General features: G+C 51.8%; 1 long non-coding RNA gene across 1 annotated transcript; it reads right to left on the bottom strand.

Annotated features, from left to right (window-relative positions):
• Positions 1 to 507: 507 nt before the first annotated feature.
• LOC121108113 lies at positions 508 to 27,191 on the bottom strand. The gene is made up of 8 exons (XR_005842427.2): positions 27,046 to 27,191; positions 20,395 to 20,630; positions 15,786 to 16,021; positions 11,182 to 11,410; positions 5,293 to 5,413; positions 4,357 to 4,482; positions 1,868 to 2,012; positions 508 to 1,008 (listed from the first exon to the last, which is right to left on the bottom strand). It is a non-coding gene; the product is annotated as an uncharacterized LOC121108113 (long non-coding RNA).

Below are 27,191 nucleotides of genomic sequence, written 5' to 3'. Positions count from 1 at the left end.
ATGGTTCTCGCTAAACCATGTCCCTCAACACAACATCCAAACGCTCTTTGAACACCATGAGGCTCGGCGACTCCACCACCTCTCTGGACAGCCCATTCCAGTGCCTGACCACCCTTTCAGAGAAGTACTATTTCCTAACGTCCAGCCTGAATGTTCCCTGGTGCAGCTTGAAACTATTCCCTCTAGTCCTATCACTAGTCACACAAGAAAAGAGGACCAGGCTGCCCAGCAGACCAGACCAGCAGAGCCACATCCAGCCTGGCCTTCAATGCCTCCAGGGATGGGGCATCCACAGCCTCCCTGGGCAAGTTGTTCCAGTGCGTCACCCCCTTCTGAGTGAAAAACTTCCTCCTCATATCTAACCCAAACCTCCCCCGTCTCATTTGAAAACCGTTCCTCCTTGTCCTATCGCTATCAACCCATGTCATTCCCCCTTCTGTTTATGTGCTCCCTTCAAGTATTGGAAGGCCACCATGAGGTCTCTCTGGAGCCTTCTCTTCTCCAAGCTGAACAAGCCCAGTTCCCTCAACCTTTCTTCAGAGGAGAAGAAAGCCCTGTGGTCATCTTAGTGGCCCTCCTCTGGACCCGGTCCAAGAGCTCTGCGTCTTTCTTGTGCTGGGGGCCCCAGGCCCTTCACAAGCCCTTCATCAGCCTTGTAGCCCTTTTTTGGACCTGCTCCAGTACCTCGGTTTCCCTTCTGTACCGAGGTGCCCAAAACTGAACACAGCACTCGAGGTGAGGCCTCACCAGTGCGCAGTACAGGGGCAGGATGACTTTTCCAGTGGTGCTAACCACATCATTACGGATCCAAGCCAGGATGCTGCTGGCCGCCTTGGCCACCTGGGCACACTGCTGGCTCATATGCAGCAGACTGTCCAAGTGGATGAGCTCCTTCTCCCCATCACTGTTGTCTTATGGAAGGTTGCCATCAGAAGTGCAGCAATTCATGCTTCTTGAGAGCACCGCTACTGGGTCTGGGTCTTTTGGGTTGGAGCCGGTAAGATTCACCTAGGAATGAGCAGATACACAGCAGTGAGTGTCAAACTTTCACATCCTAGGAGGCAATGGTTTCATGCTGTTTTTCAGGCAGGCTTCAAGCAGCATGCAAGATGCTCACCTGGCGAGCTCCCAACAGACAAAGTATGGAGTTAGCAATAGCTGCTAATTAAGTGTGCTCAAACTCTCTCTAAAGCAGTTATGAGGTCCGATGTAGCCAGACAGTAACCCCCGCACAGTGGGGAAGAAAGCAACACCCGCACAGCTGGTTTTATGAGCACTAAACAAGCATGACTAAAATGCTCAAGGGAGACTGTCTTAAAGCACAGTCACAGGATATGTTTGTTATACTGAAGACTAAGGGATATCATTTCAAAATGGCATCAGGGAGAAGATGGGATAAAACTCCCCACTGGCCCGCACTTCAGTGCTATGTTTTTATGTTTTGGATTTTACAGAGTCAGAGTCTCTGTAGCTACAGCAAGATGTTGGATGCCTTCTCTCATTGGGAATGTTTATGGAACAGTGCCTTTACGTAGTTTAAATGTCTGCCTTGTGACACAAAAGCAAAATGAACCCAGAAATGTATTCTTACTTCCATAGTAACAGTGTCAGAAAGAAACACTCTGAGACTTCTTGCAGGGATGCCCAGATACTGTCTTTCAATAACTACGTGGGGGAAAGGCACAAGAGGGGTGTGCTCTGCCAGCTCCAGATTTCGAGTTAACACGAGACTCATTTAGGAAAGACAGGGGCTAACTGAAGATGTTATGCGCAGGCTTGAACGCTAGGAGGAGGTACAAGCACACTGAAAGCACGAATTCTGTGCTGCTGAACAACAGTTTTTTGAAAGCTGGATTTGCACCCTTACCTGCCAGGACTATGACTTCCATTTCTGAGGCCTCCTGGAATTGTGCTGCAGTTTGCATTTGGCCACAGAGGATGGATTTCCCAGGCTGAAGCAGGAATGACAACTGCCAGCTGGTGATTTCTTCATCTCGTTGGGTGAAGTTCTTCTGGAGTGAGAAAATAGTCAGTGGTGTGAGTTGTGGCGCAGGGTGAGGGAAGAGCTGCACTGAGTTCTTGCCAACAGTTGCTTTTTACTAGCTCTGCCTGGTTTCTGCTGAAACAGACCTTAGAGACTCGGTCTCTTTCAAACAGTTGAGGATGTTTCCATTCTTATAGTTCAGCCCTGAAGTCTTGCTAGTTAAATTCCTCTAAACTATCCAAAGTATGATGCACTGCAGGTGAGCAAAGGCTCCACAGCTGTACAGCACAGCATCTACAGGATGGCTTTTATTTAGCTGGCAGGTGGAACTGCTTTCTGAGAAAGCATAGCCATAAAAGGCATTAAAAGCATCTGTTCTGCTGTTAACAAATCATCAGACATACTCATAATTTATAAGAGCATTTTATCACTGTATTTTAACAGGCAAACAAAACCCTTAGAAAACAGGGGCAGGTAAGTCAGAAAGCTTCACTGCCATACTTGAATCGAGCTTCATCTGCATGCAAAATATTGTAATGGTAGTGACACTTTTCTTCTTGTAAAGTTTGGGTTTGGTCACTCTCAGGATCCAGCAACAGGAAATGGCGCACAGGACTGCAGCTGCTACAACCCAGGTGGACGCAGAGAACTGAATCTAGCTGTGTCTTGCTCTTGGCCTGCTTACAGCCTGTGCTTGTTTTTGGAGACAAAACATTTAAACTTCTACCAAAGTAGCTGATAGTGCCAGCTGCTAGGATCTCTGACGCCTCTCAGGGCAGAGCAGTGCAGGGGAGCACCAGGAGTCTGTTCTAAAAGCTGTCCTTGTTTGCTAATGCTTACAGAGCAAGTATTTATATGGCCATCCTCATGTGGTAAGAGGTGTGGGAGGGAAGTGTATCCTCCCCTCACATCAACATCCTGGTTGGATCCATTCCTACTACTTATTCCTTTAACATCACAGTTCCTGGGTAACGTATGCACAGCCTCATGTGTTTGTCAGCTGTACCTGAGTACCCGGGGTGAAGTTTGGCACAAATGGGCATACGGACATCCAGCTGTCCTCCAACTAGACTAATCTGAGATGGCTTAAAGCAGGCTTGGGAAGGCTTTCCCCTCTTGAAGGCTTGTACGGGTTGAGATGCCGTGCTGAGAGGGTCTGCCTTGCTAGAGTACAGTATTCCTGAGCTTAGCTGATACGCTGTGACATACTCTCACCCTTCTGCTCTCCCCTTATGTGAGGAAGCAGGCAGTGCGAATGCCTGAGTTACTGAACAACTAGCCAAGGTGATATGCTCCACTCTAAAGCGTGGATAACCATTTGGCTCAGGTGCTTTGCATGTTGATCTTCCCCTGGCAGAGCTCAGCCTGCTGTGGGCTGTTCCTGTTCAGCCAAGCTAACCCCTGCATCCTACTGACATAAAAACTGCCTTCCAGTGGGAACAAAAGCAGGACTTACAAGGAACTGTGCTATCCAAAGAAGAGCAACGCTTGTATAAAATGGAAAGCAGCAAATATTCTGGAAAAGCAGCTATCTATACTCCACCGGTGGTAATAACTGCAGTGACTGTGCAAATTTCATTGGAAGGACAGGTTATCAAAGCAGATGGAACAAACTTAGCGCTGCTCGCATTCAAGGCCAGGCCAGATGTGGCTCTGGGCAGCCTGGTCGAGTAGTTGGTGACCCTGCCCATGGCAGGAGGGTAGAAACTAGATGACCTTTGAGGTCCTTTTCAACCCAGGCCATTCTATGGTTCTATGATTCTAAAGCCACAAATCAGCAACGCAGGCAGAGAACTGGGCAACAGCTGCAGGGCCGTGCAGTCTTTGCCATCCAGCTGGACAGCCCTGCTGATTAACTTATAGAGGCTGTGCAGAAGAAATAACCAGGAAAGCATCTGTCAGAATATCTCACATTAAGAGCAAGACTTACATTTCTCCGCATCAGTGCTTATGAATACCAAGAGCTTTCTTTAAATCTGCTAATTGCTATTTATCTTCTAAGATGCTTGTAAGGATCAACAGGCCATGCACGGTGTTGCACTGCAGGACAGCTCAAATGGGAAAACACGCAGAAGCGTTGATGAGAGTGATTTTAGAAAGAAGAGAAGGAGTAGGGGACAGAGTTAAGTTATTCTGTATGGCTGGTCAGTGAGAGGACCTAACAGCAGCAGCCAAACATTCAGATGTATGTCCTTACAGAGCATCCTTGGCTTCCCAGAAAGATACTGGTAGCCACATTTACCATATTCTCACATAAGCCCAGAAGTCTGCTGTCTCCTTGATAGTAAAAGTATATTTCAGATACCTTGGAGGAGGTCAGGATTTGATCAAGGTGCCTGGTCAAGATAAAGCTAATGGAGGAAGGCGCTCACCTGCTCCATCTCCGATGACTGAGCTGGATTTGGAGCTGAAGAGGACATCTGTGTGGTTCAAGATGAATTCCACATCTGTGCCTCCATGAAGGCAGCTCTTCCTCTGACACAGGCAGACTCGCTTTGCTGTGATTTGAAGAAAAGGCAGATGAGGTAAAACTGCCATCAGACAGAAGACAGGGAAGATGCGCACCACTTGGGTAAGGCTTTGGCACGTGTCAGCTGTTGTGCCTCATTGCACGGGAAACAAGACCTTCGGGACCATTAAGAGACTACATCTCAGCAAAGCAGTACACAAGGGATCATATTGGCTGCAGTGACTGATAGCTAGGCTGTTGTTTTAGGCTGAAGTCCTGCTGCAACAGGCAACAAAACACTGGGTCAAAAGAATAAGAGGTGTGTTGCAGGTCCAGATGGAGGTAAATATATCGCGCACACACAGCGGGGAGCTTACTGCTACCTTCTTAACAGAAACAATGAGTTGGGGCATCAATGAGTTGATGGGGATCGGCCAAATGCCACCAGCACAGCTGGTGGAACAGCAGAAAAAAAAAAAAAAAACAGGAATTCTTGCAGGCATTGTTCTTACCCAAAGAACCACCTGCTGGAACCACCAAATGTGGCATGAATATCATGCAGGACGTGGCAAAGACACGTGAGTAAACCTCATGGAGCAACAGAAAGAGGACCTCAGATCTGGGGCACTGCTGCACCCGTCTCCCACCATTCGAGTGGCAGGATGATAACACCAGGTGGGTATCTGGTGTGCAGGAAGCATGACCTGCTTGATTTACAGATACACCCTTTGGATCTCTATAAAAACCCCAACGTAAACAGAATGAAGACCAAAAAAGGTGCGCAGATGTATATGTACGTGACAGGCCATGCCAAGAGGCCCAGGGAAGAGGGAAATGAAAGACATCGCCTTGTGCTTACTGAGAACTTCTCATACAGTTGGTCGGTCAGCAGAGGGTTCAGGAGCTCCCTGAAGTACATTCTGCAGAGGGAGCAGTTAGGTCAAGTTAGGTCAAGAATCTGCTCGGAGTCAAATTCATGGCTGGAGAGAAGGACACAAAAATGGGTAGAGGGGATTGAAAAAGAGGAAAACAAGTAAAAAGCAATGCAAAATAAAGTCAAAAAAAGGAAGGGGTTCCTGATTGACAGGAAAAAATAAATAGTCACCAGCACTAGATGAGCCACGCTAGACGAGATCTTTCCAAAAGGAGACCTTTTCTTTTTGCTAAGGCATTTCCAGTTACGCTGACAACTGACTGCCTAGTCTACAATCACATGCCAGGAGCCCAGAGCAGCAAGGACGAGCATGGGCTGCTCAGAAGGGCTCTGCGAACAAGTGGAAACTGGAATGAGAACTGACAGCACTGACACTGCAGTCCCACAGCCTTCCAACGCTCCATCCTGAAGGAGAACTTCCTGCACCAGCAAGTCTACTGAGCACCATCAAACAGCAACAATCCTGGCCCACCACTGCTGAGTGTGCACTGCCTGCACAGAGCTGCCCCACAGCGCAGGCCTCTGAATGCCCAGAACATGGCACATGCCCCTTTCCATCCCTACTGACAGCTGTGTCAGTCACAGCATTCTCACGGTAGTTTTGGGATGCTGGACGCAATGCTGGACAGGTGGTACATCCCCCACACCACGCCATGCTGCTCAGTGAATCCAGTGCAGCTCTGGAGGACCTGGGGAACTACAGAACAAGTGCCAGCGCTTAGCTGAGCTTGTTATTCAAGTCCTGGTCCAGGCTGTGCTCTTCTCACATCCCATCCACTAAGCCCAGCCAGGCTACTGCTTGGTTCTCCCTTAGAACAGAAAGCTGTCAGAGATGTCACTGCAGGATCTGGTGCAGAGACTAGACAGAGATGTGTTCTTTGCTTTAAAGAAAAGCCAGGACCTACGAATCAGCCTGGAGAAAGTAATTCTGGGGAAGCCAGACACACTGCAAGTCCCAGCACAGCTCCCACAAGAATGGTGGTGTTCAATCTCATGTCCAGAAGAGCTATGAAACTGATGCAGTACACTCTCTTTGGACAAAAGGCTTCCTTTGTTCTCAGGCTAACGTGGGACTGGCTCACACAGTCTGCTTTAAGCAGTGTTAGATGGACACACAGGGCACACAGACACAAAATAAAAACTCTTCTAGCTAAGCCATCCAAGCCAGCTGCCTCAGCACTCATTTAAAAAAAGTTAGACCTCTCAGCTGTTGTCCTGCCATCTCTCTTTTAGTCTCTCCATCTACTCTTTTCTCACCGTAGTTATGAATCCTCTCTCACACACAATAAGGACATGTATATCATTTTTAAAATATACCTAGTATTTATTTGAAGACTTTGAGAGATTGCAAACTTGTCTTCAGTGCTCCGACATTGAGCTTCGACACTTGCCTCTTATTAGCATTAGCCTCAGTCTACCTCTCAGCCATCAACTCCCATTACACATTTAACCACTGGTATCAACTTGCCCCTTGCTAGATGTGATCTCTCTAGGTTGCCTTTAGGTTGCCAACAGATGAAGGTCCCAAGAATAGGCTGTTCCTTAACATCTTGGCCGGAGTGGAGAAGATGCTCTCCCAGGTCACACCCAAACACCCTTTTCTTCAGGATCTCCCACTGCTTTGATTTCTTTGAGTGGGACTTCATGAATAGAAAAAAAAGGTGGTCAGCTTGCCATCATCACCATTCCTGATCCAAGCCAGGATGTCATTGGCCGCCTTGGCCACCTGGGCACACTGCTGGCTCATATTAAGCCGACTGCCCAAGTACACACCAAGGTCCCTTTCCATCAGGCAGCTTTCCAGCCACTCCTCCCCAAGCCTGTAGGGTTGCCTGGGCTTTTTGTGAAGAAAATGCAGGACCCAACACTTGGCCCTGTTGAAACTCATACAGTTTACCTTGGCCCATCAATCCAGCCTATCCAGATCCCTCCGTAGTGCCTTTCTCCCCTCCGGCTGATCAGCACTCACTCCCAACTTGCTGTCATCTCCAAACACATTGAGCGTGAGCTCAATCCCCTTGTCAAGATCATAGTATCATAGAATCATAGAATCATAGAATAGCCTAGGTTGAAAAGGACCACAATGATCATCTGGTTTCAACCCCCACGCCACGGGCAGGGTCGACAACCACCAGACCAGGCTGCCCAGAGCCACATCCAGCCTGGCTTTGAATGCCTCCAGGGATGAGGCATCCACAGCCTCCTTGGGCAACCTGTTCCAGTTCATCACTACCCTCTGCGTGAAAAACTTCCTCCTAATATCTATCCTAAACCTCCCCTGTCTCAGTTTAAAACCATTCCCCCTTTTCCATCACTATCCACCCTCGTAAACAGCAGTCCCCCTCCTGTTTATACTCTCCCTTCATGCATTGGAAGGCCACCATGAGGTCTCCCCAGAGCTTTCTCTTCTCCAAGCTAAATAAGCCCAGCTACCTCAACCTTCCTTCATAGGAGAGGTGCTCCAGCCCTCTGAGTATCTTAATGGCTTTCCTCTGGACCCGCTCCAAGAGCTCTGTGTCTTGCCTGTACTGAGGGCCACAGGCCTGGATGCAGTACTGCAGATGGGGCCTCACAAGAGCTGAGCAGAGGGGCACAATCACCTCCCTCTCCCTGCTGGCCACCCCTCTTTTAATGCAGCCCAGAACACAGCTGACTTTCCAATTTGCAAGCGTACACTGCTGGCTCACGTCTGGCTTCTTGTCCACCAGGACCCCCAAGTACTTCTCCAACAGGGCTGCTCTCAAGGGGGTCTTTGCCCAGTCTGTATAATACCTGGGACTGCCCCGGCCCACGTGCAACACCTTGGCCTTGTTGAACCTCATTAGGTTCACATGGATTCACCTCTCCAGCCTGTCTAGGTCCCTCTGGATGGCTTCCCTTCTCTCCTATGTATCGCCTGCACCGCCCAGCTGGTGTCATCTGCAAACTTGCTGAGGGTGCACTCGATGCCATCGTCTGTCACTGATGGAGATGTTGAAGAGCACCGGTCCCAAGACCGACTCCTGAGGGACACCGCTTGTGATTGGCCTCCACCCTGACACAGACCCATTGATCACAACCCTTTGGCTGCAACCCGACAACCAATTCTTAATCCACCAAACAGTCCATCCTTCAAATCCACACCTCTCCAATTTAGAGAGCAGGATGTGGTGAAGGACCATGTCAAAGGCTTTGCAGAAGTCCAGGTAGATGACATGCATCACCCTTCCCCTGTCCACCGATGCCGTCACTCCATCATAGAAGGCACTGATCGGTCAGACACAATCTGCCCTTGCTGAAGCCATGCTGGCTGTCTCAAATCACCTCTTTGTCTCATACGTGCCTTAACATAGCTTCTAGGAGGATCGGCTCCATGATCTTCCCAGGCACAGAGGTGAGGCACACCGGTCTGTATTTCCACAGATCCTCCTTTCTCCCTTTCTTAAAAATGGGAGTAACGTTTCCCTTTTTCCAGTCACTGGAGACTTCACCAGACAGCTGTGATTTTTCAAATATGATGGAGAGCGGCTCAGTGAGAGACATTAGCCGTCTCTCTCTGAACCCTAGGATGGATATCATCCAGCCCCATGGACTTACTATATACTTTCAGTTTCAAGAGGAGGTCTCGGACTTGTTCCACTGTTACAGTGGGACGGAACCTGCTCCTCTCACCCACACCTAGGGCTTCAGGGTCCTGGCAAACAGGGGGAGGAGCCTGACCACCAGTGAAGACCGAGGCAAAGCACTTAGTGAGTACCTCAGCTTTTTCCTTCTGAGGAAGCCAGCTCTCCATCCTCATTTATCAGAGGGGGAACACTCTCCTTGATCTGTCTCCTTCTGCTTATGTACCTGAAGAGCTCCTTCTGGTTATTTTCACATCCCTCCCCACTTCCCAGGCTACACAACCTTCCTGGTAGCCTGCTTCCCCTTCCTGGACATTTCCCTTTTTTCCTTCCTCAGCCATGCCGGTTGCCCGCCTCCTCTGCTCAATTTCTTCTGCTGGGGGGATTGAGAGCTCTTGAGCTCTCAGAAGGCTGTCCCTAAAGAGCTGCCAGCTCTGTTCTGTGCCCATGCCCTCAAGGAACCTTTCCCAGCAGATCCTACCCAGCAGTTCTTTAAGCAGCCCTTTGGCAGCCCTGAAGCACAGGGTCCTGGCTCTGCTTTTTGCCAGGCCTGCATTCCTCCAGATCACAAACCCCACCAAGGCATGCTCACTGCAGCCCAGGCTGTCTCCAATCTTAACCTCTTTAATGCTCTCCTCTGGTGAGCACCAGGTCCAGTAGGGCTTCACCTCGGCTCTGTCCGTCTAATCCCTGGACCAGGAAGTTATCCTCTAGGAGACTCCAGGACTCTCCTGGATTGTCTGCCACCCGCCATGCCGCTGTCCCACCAGATATCTGGGTGGTTGAAACCCCCTATCAAGACAAGAGCCCACAAGTGCGACACCTCCCGCCGTTGAAGCAAGAAGGCCTCATCAACAGGCTCTTCCTGATCAGGCAGCCTGTAGCAGACCCCAACCACTAGATGCTCTTTACTGGACCAAACCATAATTTTCATGATTTTTTCAGAGCTCATAAGCTCTCAACCTGGTCATGGCTGTAAACTCGGACACAGCTCTTCACAATCGATCCACTCCCTAACATAGAGGGCAACTCTCCCTCCCTTCCTACCCTGCCTATCCCTTCTGAAGAGCCTGTAGCCTTCAATCAGAGTATTAACCATTAACAAAGATGTCAAATAGGAGTGGCCCCAGTACCGAGCCCTGGGGACACCACTCGTGACTGGCTGCCAGCTGGATATAACTCCATTGACCACAACCCTTTGGGCCCGGCCATCCAGTGTTTCACCCAGCAGAGCGTACGCCCATCCAAACCGTGGGCAGCCAGCTCCTCCACGAGGTTGCTGTGGGGGATAGTGCCAAAGACTTTACTGAAGTCCAGGTAGACCACATCGACAGCCCTACTTTCATCCGCTAAGCGGGTCACCTTGTCACAGAACAAAATCAGGCTTGTCAAACAGGATCTAGCATTCATAAACCCATGTTGACTGGGCCTGATCCCCTGGTTGACCTTTAATTGATCCGTGACAGCTCCCGAGATTATCCGTTCCATAACCTTCCCTGGCACCGAGGTGAGACTGACAGGTCTGTAGCTACCAGGATCATCTTTCCAGCCCTTTTGGAAGACGGCTGTCACATTTGCAGGCTCCAGTCTGCTGGGACATCCCCGCTTAGCCAGGACTGCCAAAGGATGATGGAGAGTGGCTTGGCAGCCACACCCACCAACGCCCTCAGCACTCCAGGGTGCAATCCATCCGGCCCCATGGACTTGTGAGCGTCCAGCTTTTGGAGCAAGTCCAAAACCATCTCATCATGGATCACGCAGGGCTTATTCTGTTCCCCATCCCTATCTATCAGCGCAGGGAGCTGCGTGCCCAGGGAACAACTAGTCTTACTAGTAAAGACGGAGGCAAAGAAAGCACTGAGCACCTCAGCCTTATCCTGATTCTTGGTCACTGTGTTCCCCCTTGTGTCCAACAGGGGATGGAGATTCTCCTTTCTTTTCCCTCCTCCTTTCTTTGCTTTCAGTTTCGATCTCACTGTGTTCCCCAGATGCTTTTCCCTTATCTCCGTGCTCTGCCCAGATGCCACTGTTTCACTGCATCTCCCTGCGGATTTCCCACCCCACAGCCCCACCCACTGCCACCATCTGCAGAGCTCTGCCCTCCCCCCAGCCCCTCCCGCACCTCCCCAGGAGACCCCTGAGGGAGGTCTCCTCAGGCTCAACTGACCCCTGAAGCTTCTTCGCCCCCCACTGCCCCTCGAGGCCCACTCACGCTTCAGGCCGTGCGCGTAGGCTGCGTTGCCATGGCATGGCTCACTCACTGCACGCGCGGGAAGCCGTCCCCGTTGTGACGTCATCACCATGCGCCGCGAGGAGGAGGCGGCCATGCGGAAGGCTGGCTGTAACTCGCAGTGCTCCCACGCTGCGGAGCAGCCCTGCGGTTCCGAGCGCCGCCTCAGCTTCTACAAGTGGGTGTTTGCTTTGTAGGCTGGACCGAGAATCTGAAAGTGGAGGCAGACGGTATGAAGACAGTGCAGTAAACCTCGTACGCCTGCTGTCACTGCTCACTCTGGGATAGCAGTCGCTTTAGCAGAGGCACAGTCCATTGTGCTACCAGAAATAGTGCTCAGCTGCCATGATACCACCCTGCAACTCCTCTCCAGCACCTGCCCGAGGTCACTGATTTCTCAGGATCCTCCAGGGGGTACAACATTCTCCTGTTTCTTCTCAGCTCTTAGCACTGCTACACTTCTCAGGAGCTATGGCCGCAAACAAAGCAGCCATCAGTCAGCTGTAAAAGCACCCCGGTACTCTGCAAGAGGACAGAGTGCTCCTGTTCTGACCACTTCCCTCAGCAGCCCGCTACTGAAATGGTTTGTGGGGTTCCTTTGAGCAAGCTGCTAAGGACAGAGGCAGTCACACCAGCTGCCTATACACTAACTGGGAGAGAGGGATCTTTAACATCTTTATTACACCTCCTTAATTGAGTATAACTCTTTTCTAAAAAAAATTCTCAGCACTACAAATGATAATATTCAAAACATGTACATATATATGGCATACATACATTTCATAGAAATTAAATAACAACAAACAAGAAACAAAAGACCCCCAATAAACTGCTTTCTTCCAAAGCGTACCCTGGTGAGCAGAGAACAGCAATACCAAGCCTGCCGTCATCACGTCACTGCCATCAGGGCTCAAACTAAGGCAGCCATCTGACCAGGGAAGAAGTTCTATTAGGCACTGCTCAGTGATGACGCTCAGAATGAAGCAGCAAAGATGTTACGTGGAGGAGGTGACTTTTTGGAACTATCACCCTTTGTCTTCTGTAGCCAGCACTGACTGGCTATATATATAAACAGCTGTATAAATGGCTGTTTATATATCATAAACAGCCATTCCCCCTCCTGTTTATACGCTCCCTTCAAGTACTGGAAGGCCACCATGAGGTCTCCCCAGAGCTTTCTCTTCTCCAAGCTAAACAAGCCCAGTTTCCTCAACCTTTCCTCATAGGAGAGGTGTTCCAGCCCTCTGAGCATCTTAATGGCCCTCCTCTGGATCCTCTAAGACCTCCTCATCCTTCCTGTGCTGGGGGTCCCAGGCCTGGATGCAGTACTCTAGATGGGGCCTCACAAGAGCTGAGTAGAGGGGCACAGTCACCTCCCTCTCCCTGCTGGCCACCCCTCTTTTAATGCAGCCCAGAACACAGCTGACTTTCCAATTTGCAAGCGTACACTGCTGGCTCACGTCTGGCTTCTTGTCCACCAGGACCCCCAAGTACTTCTCCAACAGGGCTGCTCTCAAGGGGGTCTTTGCCCAGTCTGTATAATACCTGGGACTGCCCCGGCCCACGTGCAACACCTTGGCCTTGTTGAACCTCATTAGGTTCACATGGATTCACCTCTCCAGCCTGTCTAGGTCCCTCTGGATGGCTTCCCTTCTCTCCTATGTATCGCCTGCACCGCCCAGCTGGTGTCATCTGCAAACTTGCTGAGGGTGCACTCGATGCCATCGTCTGTCACTGATGGAGATGTTGAAGAGCACCGGTCCCAAGACCGACTCCTGAGGGACACCGCTCGTGATTGGCCTCCACCATGACACAGACCCGTTGATCACAACCCTTTGGCTGCGACCCGCCAACCAATTCTTAATCCACCAAACAGTCCATCCTTCAAATCCACACCTCTCCAATTTAGAGAGCAGGATGTGGTGAAGGACCATGTCAAAGGCTTTGCAGAAGTCCAGGTAGATGACATGCATCACCCTTCCCCTGTCCACCGATGCCATCACTCCATCATAGAAGGCACTGATCGGTCAGACACAATCTGCCCTTGCTGAAGCCATGCTGGCTGTCTCAAATCACCTCTTTGTCTCATACGTGCCTTAACATAGCTTCTAGGAGGATCGGCTCCATGATCTTCCCAGGCACAGAGGTGAGGCACACCGGTCTGTATTTCCACAGATCCTCCTTTCTCCCTTTCTTAAAAATGGGAGTAACGTTTCCCTTTTTCCAGTCACTGGAGACTTCACCAGACAGCTGTGATTTTTCAAATATGATGGAGAGCGGCTCAGTGAGAGACATTAGCCGTCTCTCTCTGAAACCTAGGATGGATATCATCCAGCCCCATGGACTTATTATATACTTTCAGTTTCAAGAGGAGGTCTCGGACTTGTTCCACTGTTACAGTGGGACGGAACCTGCTCCTCTCACCCACACCTAGGGCTTCAGGGTCCTGGCAAACAGGGGGAGGAGCCTGACCACCAGTGAAGACCGAGGCAAAGCACTTAGTGAGTACCTCAGCTTTTTCCTTCTGAGGAAGCCAGCTCTCCATCCTCATTTATCAGAGGGGGAACACTCTCCTTGATCTGTCTCCTCCTGCTTATGTACCTGAAGAGCTCCTTCTGGTTATTTTCACATCCCTCCCCACTTCCCAGGCTACACAACCTTCCTGGTAGCCTGCTTCCCCTTCCTGGACATTTCCCTTTTTTCCTTCCTCAGCCATGCCGGTTGCCCGCCTCCTCTGCTCAATTTCTTCTGCTGGGGGGATTGAGAGCTCTTGAGCTCTCAGAAGGCTGTCCCTAAAGAGCTGCCAGCTCTGTTCTGTGCCCATGCCCTCAAGGAACCTTTCCCAGCAGATCCTACCCAGCAGTTCTTTAAGCAGCCCTTTGGCAGCCCTGAAGCACAGGGTCCTGGCTCTGCTTTTTGCCAGGCCTGCATTCCTCCAGATCACAAACCCCACCAAGGCATGCTCACTGCAGCCCAGGCTGTCTCCAATCTTAACCTCTTTAATGCTCTCCTCTGGTGAGCACCAGGTCCAGTAGGGCTTCACCTCGGCTCTGTCCGTCTAATCCCTGGACCAGGAAGTTATCCTCTAGGAGACTCCAGGACTCTCCTGGATTGTCTGCCACCCGCCATGCCGCTGTCCCACCAGATATCTGGGTGGTTGAAACCCCTATCAAGACAAGAGCCCACAAGTGCGACACCTCCCGCCGTTGAAGCAAGAAGGCCTCATCAACAGGCTCCTCCTGATCAGGCAGCCTGTAGCAGACCCCAACCACTAGATGCTCTTTACTGGACCAAACCATAATTGTCATGATTTTTTCAGAGCTCATAAGCTCTCAACCTGGTCATGGCTGTAAACTCGGACACAGCTCTTCACAATCGATCCACTCCCTAACATAGAGGGCAACTCTCCCTCCCTTCCTACCCTGCCTATCCCTTCTGAAGAGCCTGTAGCCTTCAATCAGAGTATTAACCATTAACAAAGATGTCAAATAGGAGTGGCCCCAGTACCGAGCCCTGGGGACACCACTCGTGACTGGCTGCCAGCTGGATATAACTCCATTGACCACAACCCTTTGGGCCCGGCCATCCAGTGTTTCACCCAGCGGAGCGTACGCCCATCCAAACCGTGGGCAGCCAGCTCCTCCACGAGGTTGCTGTGGGGGATAGTGTCAAAGACTTTACTGAAGTCCAGGTAGACCACATCGACAGCCCTACTTTCATCCGCTAAGCGGGTCACCTTGTCACAGAACAAAATCAGGCTTGTCAAACAGGATCTAGCATTCATAAACCCATGCTGACTGGGCCTGATCCCCTGGTTGACCTTTAATTGATCCGTGACGGCTCCCGAGATTATCCGTTCCATAACCTTCCCTGGCACCGAGGTGAGACTGACAGGTCTGTAGCTACCAGGATCATCTTTCCAGCCCTTTTGGAAGACGGCTGTCACATTTGCAGGCTCCAGTCTGCTGGGACATCCCCGCTTAGCCAGGACTGCCGAAGGATGATGGAGAGTGGCTTGGCAGCCACATCCACCAACGCCCTCAGCACTCCAGGGTGCAATCCATCCGGCCCCATGGACTTGTGAGCGTCCAGCTTTTGGAGCAAGTCCAAAACCATCTCATCATGGATCACGCAGGGCTTATTCTGTTCCCCATCCCTATCTACCAGCGCAGGGGGCTGCGTGCCCAGGGAACAACTAGTCTTACTAGTAAAGACGGAGGCAAAGAAAGCACTGAGCACCTCAGCCTTATCCTGATTCTTGGTCACTGTGTTCCCCCTTGTGTCCAACAGGGGATGGAGATTCTCCTTTCTTTTCCCTCCTCCTTTCTTTGCTTTCAGTTTCGATCTCACTGTGCTCCCCAGATGCTTTTCCCTTATCTCCGTGCTCTGCCCAGATGCCACTGTTTCACTGCATCTCCCTGCGGATTTCCCACCCCACAGCCCCACCCACTGCCACCATCTGCAGAGCTCTGCCCTCCCCCCAGCCCCTCCCGCACCTCCCCAGGAGACCCCTGAGGGAGGTCTCCTCAGGCTCAACTGACCCCTGAAGCTTCTTCGCCCCCCACTGCCCCTCGAGGCCCACTCACGCTTCAGGCCGTGCGCGTAGGCTGCGTTGCCATGGCAACAGCGCGCCCTCACTCACTGCACGCGCGGGAAGCCGTCCCCGTTGTGACGTCATGACCCTGCGCCGCGCGGAAGAGGCGGCCATGCGGAAGGCTGGCTGTAACTCGCAGTGCTCCCACGCCGCGGAGCAGCCCTGCGGTTCCGAGCGCCGCCTCAGCTTCTACAAGTGGGTGTTTGCTTTGTAGGCTGGACCGAGAATCTGAAAGTGGAGGCAGACGGTATGAAGACAGTGCAGTAAACCTCGTACGCCTGCTGTCACTGCTCACTCTGGGATAGCAGTCGCTTTAGCAGAGGCACAGTCCATTGTGCTACCAGAAATAGTGCTCAGCTGCCATGATACCACCCTGCAACTCCTCTCCAGCACCTGCCCGAGGTCACTGATTTCTCAGGATCCTCCAGGGGGTACAACATTCTCCTGTTTCTTCTCAGCTCTTAGCACTGCTACACTTCTCAGGAGCTATGGCCGCAAACAAAGCAGCCATCAGTCAGCTGTAAAAGCACCCCGGTACTCTGCAAGAGGACAGAGTGCTCCTGTTCTGACCACTTCCCTCAGCAGCCCGCTACTGAAATGGTTTGTGGGGTTCCTTTGAGCAAGCTGCTAAGGACAGAGGCAGTCACACCAGCTGCCTATACACTAACTGGGAGAGAGGGATCTTTAACATCTTTATTACACCTCCTTAATTGAGTATAACTCTTTTCTAAAAAAATTCTCAGCACTACAAATGATAATATTCAAAACATGTACATATATATGGCATACATACATTTCATAGAAATTAAATAACAACAAACAAGAAACAAAAGACCCCCAATAAACTGCTTTCTTCCAAAGCGTACCCTGGTGAGCAGAGAACAGCAATACCAAGCCTGCCGTCATCACGTCACTGCCATCAGGGCTCAAACTAAGGCAGCCATCTGACCAGGGAAGAAGTTCTATTAGGCACTGCTCAGTGATGACGCTCAGAATGAAGCAGCAAAGATGTTACGTGGAGGAGGTGACTTTTTGGAACTATCACCCTTTGTCTTCTGTAGCCAGCACTGACTGGCTATATATATAAACAGCTGTATAAATGGCTGTTTATATATCATAAACAGCCATTCCCCCTCCTGTTTATACGCTCCCTTCAAGTACTGGAAGGCCACCATGAGGTCTCCCCAGAGCTTTCTCTTCTCCAAGCTAAACAAGCCCAGTTTCCTCAACCTTTCCTCATAGGAGAGGTGTTCCAGCCCTCTGAGCATCTTAATGGCCCTCCTCTGGATCCTCTAAGACCTCCTCATCCTTCCTGTGCTGGGGGTCCCAGGCCTGGATGCAGTACTCTAGATGGGGCCTCACAAGAGCTGAGTAGAGGGGCACAGTCACCTCCCTCTCCCTGCTGGCCACCCCTCTTTTAATGCAGCCCAGAACACAGCTGACTTTCCAATTTGCAAGCGTACACTGCTGGCTCACGTCTGGCTTCTTGTCCACCAGGACCCCCAAGTACTTCTCCAACAGGGCTGCTCTCAAGGGGGTCTTTGCCCAGTCTGTATAATACCTGGGACTGCCCCGGCCCACGTGCAACACCTTGGCCTTGTTGAACCTCATTAGGTTCACATGGATTCACCTCTCCAGCCTGTCTAGGTCCCTCTGGATGGCTTCCCTTCTCTCCTATGTATCGCCTGCACCGCCCAGCTGGTGTCATCTGCAAACTTGCTGAGGGTGCACTCGATGCCATCGTCTGTCACTGATGGAGATGTTGAAGAGCACCGGTCCCAAGACCGACTCCTGAGGGACACCGCTCGTGATTGGCCTCCACCATGACACAGACCCGCTGATCACAACCCTTTGGCTGCGACCCGCCAACCAATTCTTAATCCACCAAACAGTCCATCCTTCAAATCCACACCTCTCCAATTTAGAGAGCAGGATGTGGTGAAGGACCATGTCAAAGGCTTTGCAGAAGTCCAGGTAGATGACATGCATCACCCTTCCCCTGTCCACCGATGCCGTCACTCCATCATAGAAGGCACTGATTGGTCAGACACAATCTGCCCTTGCTGAAGCCATGCTGGCTGTCTCAAATCACCTCTTTGTCTCATATGTGCCTTAACATAGCTTCTAGGAGGATCGGCTCCATGATCTTCCCAGGCACAGAGGTGAGGCACACCGGTCTGTATTTCCACAGATCCTCCTTTCTCCCTTTCTTAAAAATGGGAGTAACGTTTCCCTTTTTCCAGTCACTGGAGACTTCACCAGACAGCTGTGATTTTTCAAATATGATGGAGAGCGGCTCAGTGAGACATTAGCCGTCTCTCTCTGAACCCTAGGATGGATATCATCCAGCCCCATGGACTTATTATATACTTTCAGTTTCAAGAGGAGGTCTCGGACTTGTTCCACTGTTACAGTGGGACGGAACCTGCTCCTCTCACCCACACCTAGGGCTTCAGGGTCCTGGCAAACAGGGGGAGGAGCCTGACCACCAGTGAAGACCGAGGCAAAGCACTTAGTGAGTACCTCAGCTTTTTCCTTCTGAGGAAGCCAGCTCTCCATCCTCATTTATCAGAGGGGGAACACTCTCCTTGATCTGTCTCCTCCTGCTTATGTACCTGAAGAGCTCCTTCTGGTTATTTTCACATCCCTCCCCACTTCCCAGGCTACACAACCTTCCTGGTAGCCTGCTTCCCCTTCCTGGACATTTCCCTTTTTTCCTTCCTCAGCCATGCCGGTTGCCCGCCTCCTCTGCTCAATTTCTTCTGCTGGGGGGATTGAGAGCTCTTGAGCTCTCAGAAGGCTGTCCCTAAAGAGCTGCCAGCTCTGTTCTGTGCCCATGCCCTCAAGGAACCTTTCCCAGCAGATCCTACCCAGCAGTTCTTTAAGCAGCCCTTGGCAGCCCTGAAGCACAGGGTCCTGGCTCTGCTTTTTGCCAGGCCTGCATTCCTCCAGATCACAAACCCCACCAAGGCATGCTCACTGCAGCCCAGGCTGTCTCCAATCTTAACCTCTTTAATGCTCTCCTCTGGTGAGCACCAGGTCCAGTAGGGCTTCACCTCGGCTCTGTCCGTCTAATCCCTGGACCAGGAAGTTATCCTCTAGGAGACTCCAGGACTCTCCTGGATTGTCTGCCACCCGCCATGCCGCTGTCCCACCAGATATCTGGGTGGTTGAAACCCCCTATCAAGACAAGAGCCCACAAGTGCGACACCTCCCGCCGTTGAAGCAAGAAGGCCTCATCAACAGGCTCCTCCTGATCAGGCAGCCTGTAGCAGACCCCAACCACTAGATGCTCTTTACTGGACCAAACCATAATTTTCATGATTTTTTCAGAGCTCATAAGCTCTCAACCTGGTCATGGCTGTAAACTCGGACACAGCTCTTCACAATCGATCCACTCCCTAACATAGAGGGCAACTCTCCCTCCCTTCCTACCCTGCCTATCCCTTCTGAAGAGCCTGTAGCCTTCAATCAGAGTATTAACCATTAACAAAGATGTCAAATAGGAGTGGCCCCAGTACCGAGCCCTGGGGACACCACTCGTGACTGGCTGCCAGCTGGATATAACTCCATTGACCACAACCCTTTGGGCCCGGCCATCCAGTGTTTCACCCAGCGGAGCGTACGCCCATCCAAACCGTGGGCAGCCAGCTCCTCCACGAGGTTGCTGTGGGGGATAGTGTCAAAGACTTTACTGAAGTCCAGGTAGACCACATCGACAGCCCTACTTTCATCCGCTAAGCGGGTCACCTTGTCACAGAACAAAATCAGGCTTGTCAAACAGGATCTAGCATTCATAAACCCATGCTGACTGGGCCTGATCCCCTGGTTGACCTTTAATTGATCCGTGACGGCTCCCGAGATTATCCGTTCCATAACCTTCCCTGGCACCGAGGTGAGACTGACAGGTCTGTAGCTACCAGGATCATCTTTCCAGCCCTTTTGGAAGACGGCTGTCACATTTGCAGGCTCCAGTCTGCTGGGACATCCCCGCTTAGCCAGGGACTGCCGAAGGATGATGGAGAGTGGCTTGGCAGCCACATCCACCAACGCCCTCAGCACTCCAGGGTGCAATCCATCCGGCCCCATGGACTTGTGAGCGTCCAGCTTTTGGAGCAAGTCCAAAACCATCTCATCATGGATCACGCAGGGCTTATTCTGTTCCCCATCCCTATCTACCAGCGCAGGGGGCTGCGTGCCCAGGGAACAACTAGTCTTACTAGTAAAGACGGAGGCAAAGAAAGCACTGAGCACCTCAGCCTTATCCTGATTCTTGGTCACTGTGTTCCCCCTTGTGTCCAACAGGGGATGGAGATTCTCCTTTCTTTTCCCTCCTCCTTTCTTTGCTTTCAGTTTCGATCTCACTGTGCTCCCCAGATGCTTTTCCCTTATCTCCGTGCTCTGCCCAGATGCCACTGTTTCACTGCATCTCCCTGCGGATTTCCCACCCCACAGCCCCACCCACTGCCACCATCTGCAGAGCTCTGCCCTCCCCCCAGCCCCTCCCGCACCTCCCCAGGAGACCCCTGAGGGAGGTCTCCTCAGGCTCAACTGACCCCTGAAGCTTCTTCGCCCCCCACTGCCCCTCGAGGCCCACTCACGCTTCAGGCCGTGCGCGTAGGCTGCGTTGCCATGGCAACAGCGCGCCCTCACTCACTGCACGCGCGGGAAGCCGTCCCCGTTGTGACGTCATGACCCTGCGCCGCGCGGAAGAGGCGGCCATGCGGAAGGCTGGCTGTAACTCGCAGTGCTCCCACGCCGCGGAGCAGCCCTGCGGTTCCGAGCGCCGCCTCAGCTTCTACAAGTGGGTGTTTGCTTTGTAGGCTGGACCGAGAATCTGAAAGTGGAGGCAGACGGTATGAAGACAGTGCAGTAGACCTCGTACGCCTGCTGTCACTGCTCACTCTGGGATAGCAGTCGCTTTAGCAGAGGCACAGTCCATTGTGCTACCAGAAATAGTGCTCAGCTGCCATGATACCACCCTGCAACTCCTCTCCAGCACCTGCCCGAGGTCACTGATTTCTCAGGATCCTCCAGGGGGTACAACATTCTCCTGTTTCTTCTCAGCTCTTAGCACTGCTACACTTCTCAGGAGCTATGGCCGCAAACAAAGCAGCCATCAGTCAGCTGTAAAAGCACCCCGGTACTCTGCAAGAGGACAGAGTGCTCCTGTTCTGACCACTTCCCTCAGCAGCCCGCTACTGAAATGGTTTGTGGGGTTCCTTTGAGCAAGCTGCTAAGGACAGAGGCAGTCACACCAGCTGCCTATACACTAACTGGGAGAGAGGGATCTTTAACATCTTTATTACACCTCCTTAATTGAGTATAACTCTTTTCTAAAAAAAATTCTCAGCACTACAAATGATAATATTCAAAACATGTACATATATATGGCATACATACATTTCATAGAAATTAAATAACAACAAACAAGAAACAAAAGACCCCCAATAAACTGCTTTCTTCCAAAGCGTACCCTGGTGAGCAGAGAACAGCAATACCAAGCCTGCCGTCATCACGTCACTGCCATCAGGGCTCAAACTAAGGCAGCCATCTGACCAGGGAAGAAGTTCTATTAGGCACTGCTCAGTGATGACGCTCAGAATGAAGCAGCAAAGATGTTACGTGGAGGAGGTGACTTTTTGGAACTATCACCCTTTGTCTTCTGTAGCCAGCACTGACTGGCTATATATATAAACAGCTGTATAAATGGCTGTTTATATATCATAAACAGCCATTCCCCCTCCTGTTTATACGCTCCCTTCAAGTACTGGAAGGCCACCATGAGGTCTCCCCAGAGCTTTCTCTTCTCCAAGCTAAACAAGCCCAGTTTCCTCAACCTTTCCTCATAGGAGAGGTGTTCCAGCCCTCTGAGCATCTTAATGGCCCTCCTCTGGATCCTCTAAGACCTCCTCATCCTTCCTGTGCTGGGGGTCCCAGGCCTGGATGCAGTACTCTAGATGGGGCCTCACAAGAGCTGAGTAGAGGGGCACAGTCACCTCCCTCTCCCTGCTGGCCACCCCTCTTTTAATGCAGCCCAGAACACAGCTGACTTTCCAATTTGCAAGCGTACACTGCTGGCTCACGTCTGGCTTCTTGTCCACCAGGACCCCCCAAGTACTTCTCCAACAGGGCTGCTCTCAAGGGGGTCTTTGCCCAGTCTGTATAATACCTGGGACTGCCCCGGCCCACGTGCAACACCTTGGCCTTGTTGAACCTCATTAGGTTCACATGGATTCACCTCTCCAGCCTGTCTAGGTCCCTCTGGATGGCTTCCCTTCTCTCCTATGTATCGCCTGCACCGCCCAGCTGGTGTCATCTGCAAACTTGCTGAGGGTGCACTCGATGCCATCGTCTGTCACTGATGGAGATGTTGAAGAGCACCGGTCCCAAGACCGACTCCTGAGGGACACCGCTCGTGATTGGCCTCCACCATGACACAGACCCGTTGATCACAACCCTTTGGCTGCGACCCGCCAACCAATTCTTAATCCACCAAACAGTCCATCCTTCAAATCCACACCTCTCCAATTTAGAGAGCAGGATGTGGTGAAGGACCATGTCAAAGGCTTTGCAGAAGTCCAGGTAGATGACATGCATCACCCTTCCCCTGTCCACCGATGCCGTCACTCCATCATAGAAGGCACTGATCGGTCAGACACAATCTGCCCTTGCTGAAGCCATGCTGGCTGTCTCAAATCACCTCTTTGTCTCATACGTGCCTTAACATAGCTTCTAGGAGGATCGGCTCCATGATCTTCCCAGGCACAGAGGTGAGGCACACCGGTCTGTACTTCCACAGATCCTCCTTTCTCCCTTTCTTAAAAATGGGAGTAACGTTTCCCTTTTTCCAGTCACTGGAGACTTCACCAGACAGCTGTGATTTTTCAAATATGATGGAGAGCGGCTCAGTGAGACATTAGCCGTCTCTCTCTGAACCCTAGGATGGATATCATCCAGCCCCATGGACTTATTATATACTTTCAGTTTCAAGAGGAGGTCTCGGACTTGTTCCACTGTTACAGTGGGACGGAACCTGCTCCTCTCACCCACACCTAGGGCTTCAGGGTCCTGGCAAACAGGGGGAGGAGCCTGACCACCAGTGAAGACCGAGGCAAAGCACTTAGTGAGTACCTCAGCTTTTTCCTTCTGAGGAAGCCAGCTCTCCATCCTCATTTATCAGAGGGGGAACACTCTCCTTGATCTGTCTCCTCCTGCTTATGTACCTGAAGAGCTCCTTCTGGTTATTTTCACATCCCTCCCCACTTCCCAGGCTACACAACCTTCCTGGTAGCCTGCTTCCCCTTCCTAGACATTTCCCTTTTTTCCTTCCTCAGCCATGCCGGTTGCCCGCCTCCTCTGCTCAATTTCTTCTGCTGGGGGGATTGAGAGCTCTTGAGCTCTCAGAAGGCTGTCCCTAAAGAGCTGCCAGCTCTGTTCTGTGCCCATGCCCTCAAGGAACCTTTCCCAGCAGATCCTACCCAGCAGTTCTTTAAGCAGCCCTTTGGCAGCCCTGAAGCACAGGGTCCTGGCTCTGCTTTTTGCCAGGCCTGCATTCCTCCAGATCACAAACCCCACCAAGGCATGCTCACTGCAGCCCAGGCTGTCTCCAATCTTAACCTCTTTAATGCTCTCCTCTGGTGAGCACCAGGTCCAGTAGGGCTTCACCTCGGCTCTGTCCGTCTAATCCCTGGACCAGGAAGTTATCCTCTAGGAGACTCCAGGACTCTCCTGGATTGTCTGCCACCCGCCATGCCGCTGTCCCACCAGATATCTGGGTGGTTGAAACCCCCTATCAAGACAAGAGCCCACAAGTGCGACACCTCCCGCCGTTGAAGCAAGAAGGCCTCATCAACAGGCTCCTCCTGATCAGGCAGCCTGTAGCAGACCCCAACCACTAGATGCTCTTTACTGGACCAAACCATAATTTTCATGATTTTTTCAGAGCTCATAAGCTCTCAACCTGGTCATGGCTGTAAACTCGGACACAGCTCTTCACAATCGATCCACTCCCTAACATAGAGGGCAACTCTCCCTCCCTTCCTACCCTGCCTATCCCTTCTGAAGAGCCTGTAGCCTTCAATCAGAGTATTAACCATTAACAAAGATGTCAAATAGGAGTGGCCCCAGTACCGAGCCCTGGGGACACCACTCGTGACTGGCTGCCAGCTGGATATAACTCCATTGACCACAACCCTTTGGGCCCGGCCATCCAGTGTTTCACCCAGCGGAGCGTACGCCCATCCAAACCGTGGGCAGCCAGCTCCTCCACGAGGTTGCTGTGGGGGATAGTGTCAAAGACTTTACTGAAGTCCAGGTAGACCACATCGACAGCCCTACTTTCATCCGCTAAGCGGGTCACCTTGTCACAGAACAAAATCAGGCTTGTCAAACAGGATCTAGCATTCATAAACCCATGCTGACTGGGCCTGATCCCCTGGTTGACCTTTAATTGATCCGTGACGGCTCCCGAGATTATCCGTTCCATAACCTTCCCTGGCACCGAGGTGAGACTGACAGGTCTGTAGCTACCAGGATCATCTTTCCAGCCCTTTTGGAAGACGGCTGTCACATTTGCAGGCTCCAGTCTGCTGGGACATCCCCGCTTAGCCAGGACTGCCGAAGGATGATGGAGAGTGGCTTGGCAGCCACACCCACCAACGCCCTCAGCACTCCAGGGTGCAATCCATCCGGCCCCATGGACTTGTGAGCGTCCAGCTTTTGGAGCAAGTCCAAAACCATCTCATCATGGATCACGCAGGGCTTATTCTGTTCCCCATCCCTATCTATCAGCGCAGGGAGCTGCGTGCCCAGGGAACAACTAGTCTTACTAGTAAAGACGGAGGCAAAGAAAGCACTGAGCACCTCAGCCTTATCCTGATTCTTGGTCACTGTGTTCCCCCTTGTGTCCAACAGGGGATGGAGATTCTCCTTTCTTTTCCCTCCTCCTTTCTTTGCTTTCAGTTTCGATCTCACTGTGCTCCCCAGATGCTTTTCCCTTATCTCCGTGCTCTGCCCAGATGCCACTGTTTCACTGCATCTCCCTGCGGATTTCCCACCCCACAGCCCCACCCACTGCCACCATCTGCAGAGCTCTGCCCTCCCCCCAGCCCCTCCCGCACCTCCCCAGGAGACCCCTGAGGGAGGTCTCCTCAGGCTCAACTGACCCCTGAAGCTTCTTCGCCCCCCACTGCCCCTCGAGGCCCACTCACGCTTCAGGCCGTGCGCGTAGGCTGCGTTGCCATGGCAACAGCGCGCCCTCACTCACTGCACGCGCGGGAAGCCGTCCCCGTTGTGACGTCATGACCCTGCGCCGCGCGGAAGAGGCGGCCATGCGGAAGGCTGGCTGTAACTCGCAGTGCTCCCACGCCGCGGAGCAGCCCTGCGGTTTCCGAGCGCCGCCTCAGCTTCTACAAGTGGGTGTTTGCTTTGTAGGCTGGACCGAGAATCTGAAAGTGGAGGCAGACGGTATGAAGACAGTGCAGTAGACCTCGTACGCCTGCTGTCACTGCTCACTCTGGGATAGCAGTCGCTTTAGCAGAGGCACAGTCCATTGTGCTACCAGAAATAGTGCTCAGCTGCCATGATACCACCCTGCAACTCCTCTCCAGCACCTGCCCGAGGTCACTGATTTCTCAGGATCCTCCAGGGGGTACAACATTCTCCTGTTTCTTCTCAGCTCTTAGCACTGCTACACTTCTCAGGAGCTATGGCCGCAAACAAAGCAGCCATCAGTCAGCTGTAAAAGCACCCCGGTACTCTGCAAGAGGACAGAGTGCTCCTGTTCTGACCACTTCCCTCAGCAGCCCGCTACTGAAATGGTTTGTGGGGTTCCTTTGAGCAAGCTGCTAAGGACAGAGGCAGTCACACCAGCTGCCTATACACTAACTGGGAGAGAGGGATCTTTAACATCTTTATTACACCTCCTTAATTGAGTATAACTCTTTTCTAAAAAAAATTCTCAGCACTACAAATGATAATATTCAAAACATGTACATATATATGGCATACATACATTTCATAGAAATTAAATAACAACAAACAAGAAACAAAAGACCCCCAATAAACTGCTTTCTTCCAAAGCGTACCCTGGTGAGCAGAGAACAGCAATACCAAGCCTGCCGTCATCACGTCACTGCCATCAGGGCTCAAACTAAGGCAGCCATCTGACCAGGGAAGAAGTTCTATTAGGCACTGCTCAGTGATGACGCTCAGAATGAAGCAGCAAAGATGTTATGTGGAGGAGGTGACATTTTGGAACTATCACCCTTTGTCTTCTGTAGCCAGCACTGACTGGCTATATATATAAACAGCTGTATAAATGCTGTTTATATATCATAAACAGCCATCCCCCCTCCTTTTTATACGCTTCCTTCAAGTACTGGAAGGCCACCACGAGGTCTCCCCAGAGCTTTCTCTTCTCCAAGCTAAACAAGCCCAGTTTCCTCAACCTTTCCTCATAGGAGAGGTGTTCCAGCCCTCTGAGCATCTTAATGGCCCTCCTCTGGATCCTCTAAGATCTCCTCATCCTTCCTGTGCTGGGGGTCCCAGGCCTGGATGCAGTACTGCAGATGGGGCCTCACAAGAGCTGAGCAGAGGGGCACAGTCACCTCCCTCTCCCTGCTGGCCATCCCTTTTTTTTAATGCAGCCCAGAGCACAGTTGGCCTTCCGGGCTGCAGGCACACACTGTTGGCTCATGTCCCCCAGGACTCCCAAATCCTTCTCCAACAGGGCTGCTCTTGAGATCTTCCTCCAGTTTATATAAATACCAGGGACTGCCCTGGCCCCAGTGCAGCACCCTGCACTTGGCCTTATTGAACCTCATTAGGTTCACTCCAGTCCCATTAGATTTACTCCAACTGTTACAATTGAGAAATGAGATCATAAGGGGCTGTAAAACAATTAGAGGGGGAAAAGCTGTTTTCTGCAAAATGCCACAGCCTGGGGACAGCAGCCAGCTGCCACGGGCATTCCTATGGCAGGAAGGGACACAGGGGGCACGGCCCAGCTTGGGGACATGAGCCGCAACCAAAGGGACCTTGTTCAGACCACTGGGACCACGGTGCCATGGGACAACCCAGGGCGCACGAGGAGACGTGGGAAGGAGGGATGGAGAAGAGCAGAAGTGAAAGAACGGATGGTGGGAGAGATGGAGGATGAGGGAGGGACACACAGCAGGCCGTGTCTGGGCCCACATGAGTGATCTGTTGGCCCCATAGCCGTGCTGGCTGCCACTGTGCCCACCACTTACCATAACATCACATCGAGAGTCAGTGCAAAATCACTTCAGGCGCGTTTAACAGAGAACAGGAAAAGGCCAGAAAGGCACAAAGCCTAACCGCAGCGGCGGCAGCAACCGCCACGACACCCGCCGGGCTTCCAGAACCTTCCTCCGCC

The sequence above is a fragment of the Gallus gallus genome, chromosome 34, assembly GCF_016699485.2.
Source record: "Gallus gallus isolate bGalGal1 chromosome 34, bGalGal1.mat.broiler.GRCg7b, whole genome shotgun sequence".
NCBI lineage: Eukaryota > Metazoa > Chordata > Aves > Galliformes > Phasianidae > Gallus > Gallus gallus.
This window is presented reverse-complemented; position numbering and strand designations above follow the sequence as displayed.